Here is a 13,259-nt window from a genome sequence, read left to right on the forward strand (position 1 = left end):
ATTAGAAGGGGAGTACTTGATGGGGAAAGGTACATTGAGGAAAGTGAGAGGTAATAAATTATAAGATGTTATTGTAATAAATTATTTCTTAATCTTCAAAATAAATCGGTTGTAAGTTGTCTTTTTTTTTTTTGTACAGGTGCTCGAGAGTGGGATGCACTACATTTATATATTACAAACAATCTTGATTGGATGACGGTATGGATTGAACGATGTCAACATTCTGGTCGAACATTAACATGGGAAGGTGTATCTTCATTAGTTAAAGAAGCTCATCGTAATGGAGATTCCAATGTTACGCAAAGGGAAATAGATTTAGCATGTGGTTTAAGAGATTTCTAGGTACGTACAAATTTATTAATCACCTGTATGTTTATCAACTCATGATACTATAATTTTGACATGTTTCACATATTATTGCAGGTTAAACACCACAAGGCTATGTTTTGTAATGGTTAGAAATTTCAGGTCAAAGTTTTGGATGACACGAAGAAAACTTGTGATTCAGGAATAACTGCAGTGTTTCAAGTGACTAATATTTCATCTGGAAATGACTTACATCCTCGAGAGTCTAAAAATTGATACTATGGCATTTTGGATGATATACTTGAGTGTGACTTTAGTTCCTTCAAATTAGTACTCTTCATTGTCAAATGGTACAAGCTACGACTTAATCCAAATGATCCTGATAGAACTGTTATTGAACATGATAATGGATTTACAATGGTTAATACAAGGTCATTTGAGCTAGTTGGGGATGAGCCCCATGTTCTTCCAAGCCGACGTGAGCAGGTATTTTACTCAGAGGTTCCACATAAACTAGGTTGGTCATTTGTTATTAGACATGAACCAAGAGGAAGGCCAATAAAGTATAATGCGATGGAAGAAGAAGGTACCGAAGAAGTAGAAGATTATGTAGATGCTGCTACTGATGATGATGATGAAGATGATGTTGATGTGGATGATGATGATGTTGACGACGATGATGATGACAACGATGATGGCGAGGATGATGATGATGATGATGATGATGACGAGGAGGAGGAGGATGATGATGAAATTTAGGGGTATGCCATCAATCCTTAATCTATTTAATATTCATTTGTTGATAGAAATATATTTGTCTTATATGGTTACATAGTTTATTCATTATCTATTTAAAAGCTACAAGTTTCAACTAGAAATAGAATACTGCTAATCTAAATTAACTATTAATCTAAATTAATTAAATAAAACTATTTAAAACACATATTGATGCGTGAATATATTGAGCCTTATTTTCTTTCAAGTCAAAAGAATTTGTAAGTGTTTAGTTTAGAAAAGGGAATTCATTAAATATCTATAAAAGGGAGTTGTACCTAGAATAAAATTCATAGGGAAAACATAATATAAGTGCTTAGCCCTTCACTATGCCTACTTCCCTAGTAGGCTTATAATGTGAGCCTGATTTAAGTGTTATATTGTGTACCTTTTAATGGTTTTAATTTTTATGTGATGCTTATGATGGATGTGATTATGATTATGATGTGATTATGCTCACGATAATTGAATTACATTTGTAGGAAACTGAACCCCTTTCAGGAGCATCCCACATAGTCTCATGGATCGATAGGTATAAGTCAATACTCCTTATAGACAGTCTATTTAATACACTTATCAATAGTAAGATTGATGTCTTCTAAGATCTCTCCCATTTGTAGGTACTAATGAATAGGTATTTGTCAAAAGTGCCTTCCTCGAGTGAGGGAAATATAGGAATAGAAGTGGAAAGTGAGACATGCAGTTTATCTAGAATAGGGAGATTAACTAGAGGTCAAAGGACTAGAAGGAAATTCAATAAATGCATGAAATTTTTCGTTGCTCAAGGGGGGTCATGTTCTTATGATGATGAGATGGAAGGCGACATTGAGGTTCCCTTAAGGTACCAACATCTACAGAAACATTGGGTACCCAAGGAACTTCCTCCAATAAACATTGATTTTTGTGTTAATGAGAGGATATATCACATAGCACCATCATCATTACATGGTTTGGGCCTATTTTCTATGGATGACATAAAGGTGTCTTACAAAAAAGTTTCTGAATTGGTGGAGTATGTTGGACCATGTTACAATTACAAAATTTGGATGCATATTGTTCAATATAAAAAAAGTATGTGTAGGTATGCCCTCTCAGAAAATTATATACAACAACAAGACAATAATCAAAGTAAAAGTGTGGCTATATATATTGATGGAAGGCCAAAAGCAATAGGGCTATTGCGGGTTTTATAAATAGTACATGACCTGGGTCAATTATAAAGCAACCCAATTGCAAATTTGAGGCACACGAGGGAAATCATGTATTCATCTGTGCGATAAAATCAATATGTGCAGGGGAAGAACTTCTTATTGATTACGATTTGAACTGCATAGGTACAAATGAGGCTACTATCATGGGGGTGGTACATACTATTAAACCAACTTCTAATCAATGACTCCAACATACCATTTAGTCAATAAATTTTTGGCTAACATTTTTATACTTGATCTTTGACATAGGGGCACAATATGGAGCAACCGCCTAGAGGGGATGCTGGCGATGTTCCTAGCTCATCTACACATGAGCAGGTAAAAATCATTGTAATTGTGCAAACTAGATAGAAGCAAAATTTTATTTTTTTAATGTTATTTTCTTCATTGTTTTGGAGTAAGTTTGATAATAGTAATACTATTGTTGTCACAGAGGGCCAGTGGTCAGAGGGAGGGAAAGGAACCTGCATCCCTCAGCAACCCACCCCTGAGGAGGAGCCTTTTTATATTGATTTAGCAGAGACCGATGACCCGATCGGTTCAATTAAAAAGTTGCTAAAGAATATTGGTAAAGAAATTATACGTTTGGCAACCATTAAGCCTACTACTCAGGAAATAAAAGATAGGGCATCTGAATTGTTGCACACCTCTGAAACCTTAAAATTAAGTATTAATGAAATTTTTAATTATAAGAAAAGTTCAATAATGGTTTTTATGTTATGCTCTTTTATGGCATTAATTAAAATATGGATGCATTGTCTTTACAGAGTTTTTTGTGTGATTTTGAGCCTCATTCCCATGATGAGGGTACTGCAGGTGGTTCAGGTAGATCGCATGTTCCATTCCCCACTTGTGTTTTCCATTGAATATATATAGGAATTATCATAATCATTGACAATACATGCTCGAACAATCCTTTTTTTAATGCTCTAACAATCTTGTCCATGCTAGTCCACGCATTCTATATTTATGCATGTTCTAACAATTTTATTCTTTAGCTTTAGATCCTATGACGATGCCACCTCCATCCAAGACAACCACAAATCTCTTTCCAACTGTTGAGTTGATAACATGCAGCTTACAGGCATTGACTGTTCCACCATCTACTAGTACACAAATCCCTCTTTTTCTCTCTTTTGTTATGTGTTTAAGTGTTATGTGTTTATACTTTGTGACAAAGACTTATGAAACTTATGAAACTTTTTGCAATAGGAGCTGCAACATCATTTCCTGGATGTTCCTACGTTCCTAGTACGGGAACGGTGAAGGATGTCATATTGATCATCAGCTACGATGAAGGCATTCCATTAAAAGTAGCCAAAGTTCCAGGTACTTTAAAGTTATTATTCTATAGTGATATAATAGTAATTTATTTTTTAATCACTCTTCATCGACTAATGATCCCATGATTGTTTTGTAGGGAATGATGTTTTTTGGAAAAAACTTGGTGATGAGTGTTTGCGAATATTTGGGCCCACCGTGCGTACCTGGCGGAACATCATATCTTAACTAAAACCCCAAACCACTATTTTTATTTCATATCATTACTAGAATAGTTTTCCTTTTCATCCATTTCTTGAACTATATTAAAGGTAGCTTCACTTCATTTATGAGTCTAACATATTTTTTTTTACTTAAAAGGTGGAATAACCAAGACAAAAAGTTGAAGGATGATCTTATAGAGAGCATGACCCAACTCTTTGGACCTCGTGCATTCAAGAGAAACAAGCTCCTTGAAAAGCTATTTATGTTTGAAGTATATTAGGGACCAGTACAGAAAAAATTTACGAGATAACCCTAGGTACGAGTCTCCGCCCTATGTTCCTGAGGCTGAGTGGCAGGCTCTGATTTTGGATGGAAAGTATAAAGCTGACATGAAAAATGCAATTACACCAGTAGAGAGTACACCAAGGTATGTGATACTATTGAGAATGTAATTATGTAATAATTAACCACTATATTTATACTATCTAACATATTTCAAACTATTCATAGATTTCCTGACACATCAAAGGCAACAAAGGCAAGACTAGAAAAGCACGAGACACACAAGCTTGGCTTTGGTGGTTTTTCGAAACTTCAAGCACGAGTTGTAAGTATTAGTAAACAAAAAATTGTATCAAATTATATATATATTATGATGGGAAATGCTAGGATAGACTAGCTTGTCTATGCTCCTGATCCTCAACTTTTGCAACTTTTGTATTTCCTTTTGATATTTTAACTACCCTCCATTGGTTGATTAAACAATACAAGTAAAATTCACCATACCACCCAAAAATGCAGGGCTCAGAGTTCAAGAGATGCCTCATAGAAGATGATAAGAGAATTGGCTTCCAACAAGGCTATAGAGCCGTGGCTGAACGACTACGAGCTGAAATCAGTGTGGAAGGTTCTAATAGTGATGAATCTGAGCCACAAGTAAATAAGCTAAATGAAATTTATTTCAAATTGAATACTTTACCAATTAGTCTATTTGATTTTAAGTTCCACTATAAAGTGAGTATATCTATTTTAAGCAAGCAAAGATAACAATGTGTAGGATGTTGGAATGTAGCCTGACAATCCTTCTACACAATCTGTGAATGCTGAAGGTTCACATGATGTGCATCCCAGTGGTGGAGGTATACATTTGCTATTAAATTTTTTATATATAATCGCAATTGGTGTTTGGATTAACGTAACATTTTATATAGCAACTATAGAGGATTGAGGGGTCGATGTTCATGAGCGTGTTGACGTTGAGTCCAGACAAAATGATGTGGTCAGATCAGGTAAAGAGTGCCACAGTTATGTCATTTAAAATAATTAAATACTTGTAACAATCATAATAAATTATTTTTAATTTAACTCTTTTATTTGTTATTGTGGAGGACTCCCCTTTGCAACAGCATAGGAATTTGAGATCATCAAGAATAGAGAAAAGAATAATTGATGAGGGGGGAATTGATGATGACACTGATGCTCCTCTTAGAGATTACATAGAAAAAAGAAATGATTGTCATCTACATACCTTAATTGATAATGACTGAATTTTATGTCTCAATGAATTTAATTAGGTGCTAATGAATGTTCATGAATTATGTGTTAATGCAAAATATTGATGAATGTTGCATGTTTACAAATCTAATGTGTTAATGAATGTTATCATGTGATATTGATTGAATGTTACATTTTATTAATGGTTGAAAGAATGAATGAATGTTAGATGTTAATGGGGAATGTAGAGTGATGTTGTGGGGGGGGAGGGTGGGGCCAAATGAGCTTCCACCTTCACGTGGTCGGCCCTATTTAGTAGAGAATATTAAACTATTCTCGAAACAAAGTGAAGCTCAATAAGATACTAAATATTTCTCTATTTTGTCCTATGTTTAGACTGTTGTCCTATGCATCTAAGGCTTCATGCTTTGAACTGTCATGAAGTTCTAAACTTGTAGCTTTTTTATTGCATCCTTGGATCTCAGCACTGTCTTGGGACTGTGTTATCACCAATGATACGATTATCATAATTAACTAGGGAAACCCTTGGTCAGCACTGTCTTGGGACTGTGTTATCTGAATATGCCGCTGCTTGGAAGAGGTTATTTTAAGCAAAGGGAATTAGGATTTGATCATATTAGTGATGCTAACACAACACAACACACACTCTGGCACCAAGAAAAATGCTTTTGACCTGGAGCTATGAATTGGTGAGGCCACAAATGGGGGACCTCATCCATAATTAACAAAGTTAAGGCTCAACCCCGAGAGCAAATTGGCACAAGCCTACAATGACGATGGCCTAGTGGTTGTTTGAACCTTCTTGACCCCTACACCATCACCACCACCACTTAACCAACATACTTAGTGGTGAACCTCACTTTTGATATTACTAAGTAGTAAAGGAGGTATCACTATTAATACTTGTCAATTTCCTGTCCATATTTTACCGATCCTTCATTTGAATCCATGTATGGTGCAGGGGCACCCAAGAAAAAATGAACCTATAAGGTACACCAGGAGCTATGTAGGAGATAATAAAGGTACAAGGGCAATCAATGCCTAATGTATACCTATTGAGCTATTTGATGATGAATCATGGCTATTAAAGCCATTAAATGTAATAAATTTCACAAAGTTGACAAAATGTAAGGTATTGCCAAGAATAGGCAAATTGGCACAAATAGGGAGTCAATATGATGTAAGGGGTCATTTGAAGTCCTAGGGTGTCCTAGGAAGATTTATGGGTGGACGGTAGTGTTTACATGATGTAATAGGCTATTAAAGCCCCTAAATGATGTAAAATGCACTCAAAGTGCAAGATCTTGTAAAATTGCCAACATTGGCAACATAAGCCAACTTAGGCTTGAATGGGGTTAGTTAAGGTTATAGGTGTGTGAAGAGTGTTTTAAAAGGTCTTTTAGAGTCATTTAGGAATGAAATTATAGTTTTCATAAGTCTTTAGCCAAGAAAAGGTCACAAAAGATAATCAAAGGTAATGATGTTAAAAAAGTTATAAAAACTATCTATTTGCTGTCATAAGACCATTAGAAGAGTAGTTGGCATCCAAGGGGGCTTTAGTTCAGTTTTATGAGTTAGTTAGATGGGAAAACATTTAGAAAAGAAATGTCTTTATAAGACACAAGGGCAAAAGTTGAAGAGAGGTGTATGTAACAAGAAAATAAATAAATCAAAGAAATCTGTTATTCACTGTCATAGTGACAATTTCCTAATTGCAAGATTCGACTTGGTAATCCAATAAAGTTCTTTATATTCAAGATTTATTGTTGTTGCTCCTTGAAAATATTGTCATGATTTGTTAACTCTTGGCAAGGACTTCTTAAGTTATTTTAAAAAAAAAAGTATCTTTGAAATTTCTGTTGTTACAGGGAACGTGACTGATTGTCACAGTTTTGTAGTCATTAATGGAGACAAGCCTCTCCCACTTTTGGTGAATGGACTGTAACTTGTGGGAGAGGCACTTAATTGTATGAATATGTTGTTTTTATGATTTTAATGTAGGAGGATGCAAGTGATAGTGAACAAAGAAAAGAAAAATAGGGTGACTGTTGTACCAAAAAGTGAAGGTAGGTTTGCAAGTTACCACATGGTGAATATGAGAAAATGGAGGTTGGAATGGATAAATGTGTGTTGAAAACATTTTAGGGAGTATGTTTAAAGGTGTTTGAGCTAGTAGAAAGGTTTTATGAGTTGATTTAGGGTCTTTTCTAGGAAGCCCTAGGCTAGAAACCCTTAAAGGGAGGGTTTGATGAAAAGGTGTCTAGAAATGCATGGAGGGTAAAACAAATTGTGGAATCCTATCATTTATTAGATGCCTTAAGATTGTTTCAAGGTTTGGAGAGTTGGGTGTGTGTGCAAAGCATAGTTGCTTTGCTAGGCAAGGGCTAATTAGGCCCAATTGCTGTAGTGATAGCCATAGAAAGGTGCAACAGTCACAGGTTGAGAAACTAATATTTGCAAGGTTTGAGGAAAACCATAAAGGGTATTTGAAAAGGCTACTAAGTCACTAGGTTGTTTGGGGAGTTAGAGAGAAAAGTGCAATTTTTTGCAGGACAGGGCTACTAGACAAGCCTAGAAGGGCTAAAGTAGGAAACGGTGAAAGATGGGTTATTGGAAGCTGGTGAAGAGTTGAAGCATGGTAGATAGGCTATGATAAGATGGTCTAAGGTGTTAGGGTCAGTGAGAGATGTCAGAGTTGGATTTTGGTATGATGGAGGTGCTAGGTACACTAGGTGACCTAGAAGGAAATTGATACAATAAGACATATTGGTAACGAGGTAGGAAGTGAATTCATGGGTATGGTGTGTGGAAGAGATCTACTAATTCAGGGACTTCTTATTGATCCTTGAGTTAAACTCTAGTTCCTTGAGTGGATTACAAGATGTTGTTGAATCCTCGAATTGAATAGGGTTCCTTAAGGGGATATTAGAAGGCTCTGCATCAATGTAACTTCCAGTCCTCGATTTGAAGATTCTTTAGTTAGTTTGTGTCCACTTTCTTTAAAACTGGTAATAAAACCATTTGTAGAGGAATAAAATTCTTACATGGATCTATTGATAAGAACTCTTTTAAAACTATGGAAAGAACACAAGAAACTATAGTTTCTGTTGACTCATCTGTGCTATGTGCATCATGAAGTTAAAAATTGTAATGTTGTACATAGAGGCTTCTCAAATATGGAATATTTACATAAAGGTATTGAAATTACTTAAAAGTTAAAGACATTTAGGTGGCCAATGTCACATAAATTACATTGTCTCGTATGAATATATTCATTAAAATGTACCACCCTCTCTTATATCTTGTCTCTTATAAGGCTAAATTGGCCATGTGTGAGGATGGTTTCAATATATGTGTTTTGACAAGTTTTTTGATGGAATTACATGGACAGGGTGATCCCATGTTACAAAATATAGTACTCTATGACAATGGGGTGACTTACATGTTCATTCAGCATAACAATATCTACCTTATGGCAACATCAAGACAGAACTCTAATGCAGCTAGCTTACTATTATTTTTACATCGAGTTGTGGATGTAAGTTCAACAATCTACACTTCTCATTCACAATTTATTTCTTGTCCGAGGCTCTATTTTCAATTATTAAATGGAACACTACATTTAGGGAACTTAGTGAACCTATAGAGCTAGGGATTCTAGTGTATGCATATAATTCTTTTATTTGTAGCTATTGCATGCATATTTAGGTGTTATTATAGTAATCAAGAGTTGTTAATGTTCCTCTTTGTTTTCTGCTATGATTAGTGTGTTGCAATAACTGATTCACATGTCAACTTTAGGTTCAGTTTTGGATTGTTATGTGTGTTATTTTTGCAGGTATTCAAGCACTATTTTGAAGAGCTAGAAGAAGAGTCTTTGAGAGACAATTTTGTCGTTGTTGTGAGTGTACACATCTATTTTTAATCTGAGCCACAGAGGGTCAAGGGTTCAGAATTCCTTGTAATGAACTATTTGAGAATATTTTATCACGAACTTAAAATTTAAAATATGTGTATATCATTTCACCACTTTTATTTTCCATTGTGTAGTATGAACTACTAGATGAAATAATGGATTTCAGGTACCCTCAATATACAGAGACAAAGATTCTTAGTGAATTCATCAAAATGGATGATTATAGGATGGAAGTCACTTAGCGACCTCCAATGGCTATTAAAAATGTAGTTTCCTAGCGAAGTGAAGGAATACAATACAAAAAAAATGAGGTTGAAGGCTAATCTAGATTTAACTTTGTGCTTTTCTTGAATATGGCAATTGATATTTAACTAATTTTGTGCTTTTAATTTTTTATTAAAGGTCTTTTTGGATGTAGTAGAAAGTGTAAATATTCTTGTGAGTAGCAATGGGCAAATAGTGCGATCTAATGTGGTTGAAGCGCTGAAGATGAGAGTGTACTTGAGGTAGTTTTTTCCTACCCCATGCATAATCTTATTATTGAGTTCTTTTAGAAAAAAAACTAATAGACTACAGAGAGGAAACATGGAACTGTTTCCCATAATCTTTGCTAAGTTGAAACACTGTAAACTCCAGCTAGGTTCATGGAGAACATTATAATTTTACTGCACACCTATTTTCTTAAATATGTACCCTACTTGTGGAACGCCTTGAAATAGGAAAAACCCCATTTTCTAAGCTAAAAGGCCCATGTATGCTTATACACAGCTAAAAAAATAGACATATATTATGAGAACAGGATTGGCACATGAGAGTTCAAATAATAAACATCTTGTGTTTATTTTTACGTGGTAGAATTATGAATTATCATCAGACAAAGAATCTACAAATTGTCCAACTTTTATAAGTAAAAATATTTTGTTCATATTCATTGTTAAGATTTAATAAATAACAATTTTTTGGTCATGAGACAACCAACTTCATTGCTGGATACTTGCATTTCAACAAATTACATGCTTCAGTGAGAATAAAACAAATATAGAAGAATAATGAATTGTGGTGGATGATTGAACAGAGTCCAATTTCTTGGAAAGTTTAGAGTGACAGATTAAAAGTCAAATTATAATGACCAAATGTTGAAGTTTAGATTATGCTGCACTGGGTCCCATACCCAGACCAAGTCCAATTTGTACAATTTGTAGGCCTTCCCCAGGTCTGTAATAGATGTATCTGGAATAATTTGGTCAGGACACCCGTGCCCTTGCCATATCAAGGCTGAAGTTGGATCCCCACAACTGATCTTGGAAATAAAACAGTATGAAAAATTACAAAAAAGGAATAAAATACTGATATGTATCTATCTTTAGACATTTTATATAATTATTGAGTGTTGGAAGTAGTTTGACCACTAATGATTTCTTTTTTTCATACATATGCCATAAGTATTAAACCTTTATAACTTTTGATTTAATATTTGGCATTGAATTATTGATTGTGTTTCATGGTTAATTTAGCTTGTTTTGTGAAAAATGTGGTTATTTTTAATTTTTATTTATTTATAATGTACTTTTAGCATGACTTCTGAAATGTTACATAGCTAGCTATTAATGACAAGTGTATTTTGATTCACTTTTTTTCAGCGGAATGCCAGAATGCAAACTTGGACTCAATGACAGGGTGCTACTAGAAGCTCAAGGCAAAGTGTCAAAGGGTAAAGCAATTGATTTGGATGACATCAAGTTTCATCAGTATACAATCAAGCTCATTTTCTTATTCAATTCCTTAAACTATCAATTTTATCTTATATTAAAGTGCTTGCAAATTTCTTTGATGTTGTACTTGGTCTTTTTTTTTCCCTTGAAAAGGCATATGTTAATTTTTATTTCTTCTATTAGGTGCATTCGTCTTGCTCATTTTGAAAATGATAGAACTATATCCTTCATACCTCATGATGGGACTTTTGATCTTATGAACTATAGACTTAGCACATAGGTTTGTTCATATATTGAAGAGAATGCAGTTGTTGTCAAATCTTTGAAGTTCTGATATGAAGGATATCCATCTAAAGTAGGTTTCATATCATATTGTTTTATTACTTTGCAGGTAAAGCCATTGATATGGGTTGAAGCTCAAGTAGAAAAACATTCAAGAAGCCGGGTAGAATATTTGGTGAGAGCATGTAGCCAATAAAAGATCGTTGGTTTTAAATTATCTCTCTGGCTTATGTATGCCTATTTTAGATCTGATGTATCTGCTGTTTCGATAGATCTTTCTAACATGTTAGCTTTAGGGAATGGTTTAAGTATGATTGATATTTCTGTGTATTTGCTAATTTGTCTCATGGTTTTCTTTAACTTTTTAGTACGACAACAAATGTTGAAATTGAATTGCCAGTACCAGCTGATGCATCTACACCTCATGTACGCACATCAATGGGTACTTCTGCATACTCCCTAGAGAGGGATGCTTTGCTTTGGAAAATAGAATCATTTCTTGGTGGAAAGGTATCTTGCAGCTTTCATTAGTTTTCTTGTTCAAAGATGGTTAATAGTACCATGGTTCTGGACCCTGATGTTTTAGTTTCTTGATTGACTTATTATGTGGGTTTTGATTCATGAATACATATTGAGGGCTGAATTTAGCCTGTCTAGCATAACTGCTAAAGAAGCAACCCTAGAAAAGCGGGCACCTATTTGTGTCAAATTTGAGATACCATATTTTACTGTATCAGGAATTCAGGCCATTTCTTAACTTTAGTTTACAAATGTAGATTATTTCTTTTGCGAGTATCATTAGCTCATTACCATGATTTATAACTTATATGAAATTTGAGTCGTTTCAGGTCATTTTGGACTGACTCCATAAAAGTCATCACAGTGTTGGACCCTTTTTTGTGTTCACTTCTATATTTTTGATGAGAACAAGCTCATTGCTTATATTTATATTGGCCTTAGTGAAAATCATTATGCTTTTTAAATATTTAGCTCCACAAGTAAATTGATGCATTGAATAAATGGTTGAGAATTTAAATTTTGTTCATTTAGATTTAGGCTGCTACTTTATAAAAACTTTCTTTTGTTGCAATTCTTTACTGCAGGTCAAGTATCTGAAAATCATTGAAAAGAGTGGATATCAAGCATTGCCATAGGTGAGGTACATTACAACGGTAGGTGAATATGAACTAAGAATGATCTAGACTAGTGATAACTGAGAAATGTTGTAAACAAGAGAGAATGTGGTATTTGATCATTCTGATGGCTTATTAAGTTGTTTTCAGTTTCTAAATGAAGGATCATGTAGAAGGTTGTTATTTGACTATCTTCCTAACAACTGTGTCTTGTTAAAAACGCATCACAAATTTGGTTTTGTTGTGTTCATCATTATTTCTTTTATATATTCTAATTTCTTTCAACTGTAGTTTCTCGATCTCACCTAATTTACTCTCTAAGGGAAAAAAAATCTTTGGAATAAACTTTGCTTCAGCACTGGGTGGGAGGATATAGAGATTAGTTACAGTCGATTGTTTCAGCCACTGATCATCAAAATTGAGGTCAACCAATAACCTTCTCTCCCCCTTCTCTAAATATATGTATTTTGATATCATATTATGATCTGAACAACTGCTTAAAAGATAACATATTCTAATTATTTCATGCAGGCAGAGAAAGTGTACAATCAGGCTATTTATTTTAAGAAGACTCTCAAATGTCAAAGTGAACCGATGTCTCAGTTAGAATGCATTGCAACCTCTGCAATAAGTACATAAAATTATTTTAATTCCTTTTGACATGACTTAGGTTTTGTTTATAGATGAATTTTAATGTTGGTTGTAAATTATTATTCGTTTGATATGTGGAAAGTGATATAAATTTAATAGAAGTATTTGTATGATAATTTTAGGTAAGTGCAACAATCAAAGTGAAAGCTTCTGTCATAGCAGTATTTACAACATCTAGACGAATTGCAAAGTAATTATTTTCTTATTCTACATTATATATTCCTTGGACATTTGAAACTATCGAATTTGGGAAATTGGTGATAAGTTACAATTT

General features: G+C 34.1%; 1 pseudogene; it reads left to right on the forward strand.

The window, feature by feature from the left end:
* Positions 1–5,852: 5,852 nt before the first annotated feature.
* On the forward strand, positions 5,853–12,403 carry LOC149538542 (AP-1 complex subunit mu-2-like; annotated as a pseudogene).
* Positions 12,404–13,259: the final 856 nt, after the last annotated feature.

The sequence above is a fragment of the Cupressus sempervirens genome, chromosome 9 (assembly GCF_028749045.1).
Source record: "Cupressus sempervirens isolate cs-2001-9-10 chromosome 9, ASM2874904v1, whole genome shotgun sequence".
In the NCBI taxonomy this organism is placed as follows: domain Eukaryota; kingdom Viridiplantae; phylum Streptophyta; class Pinopsida; order Cupressales; family Cupressaceae; genus Cupressus; species Cupressus sempervirens.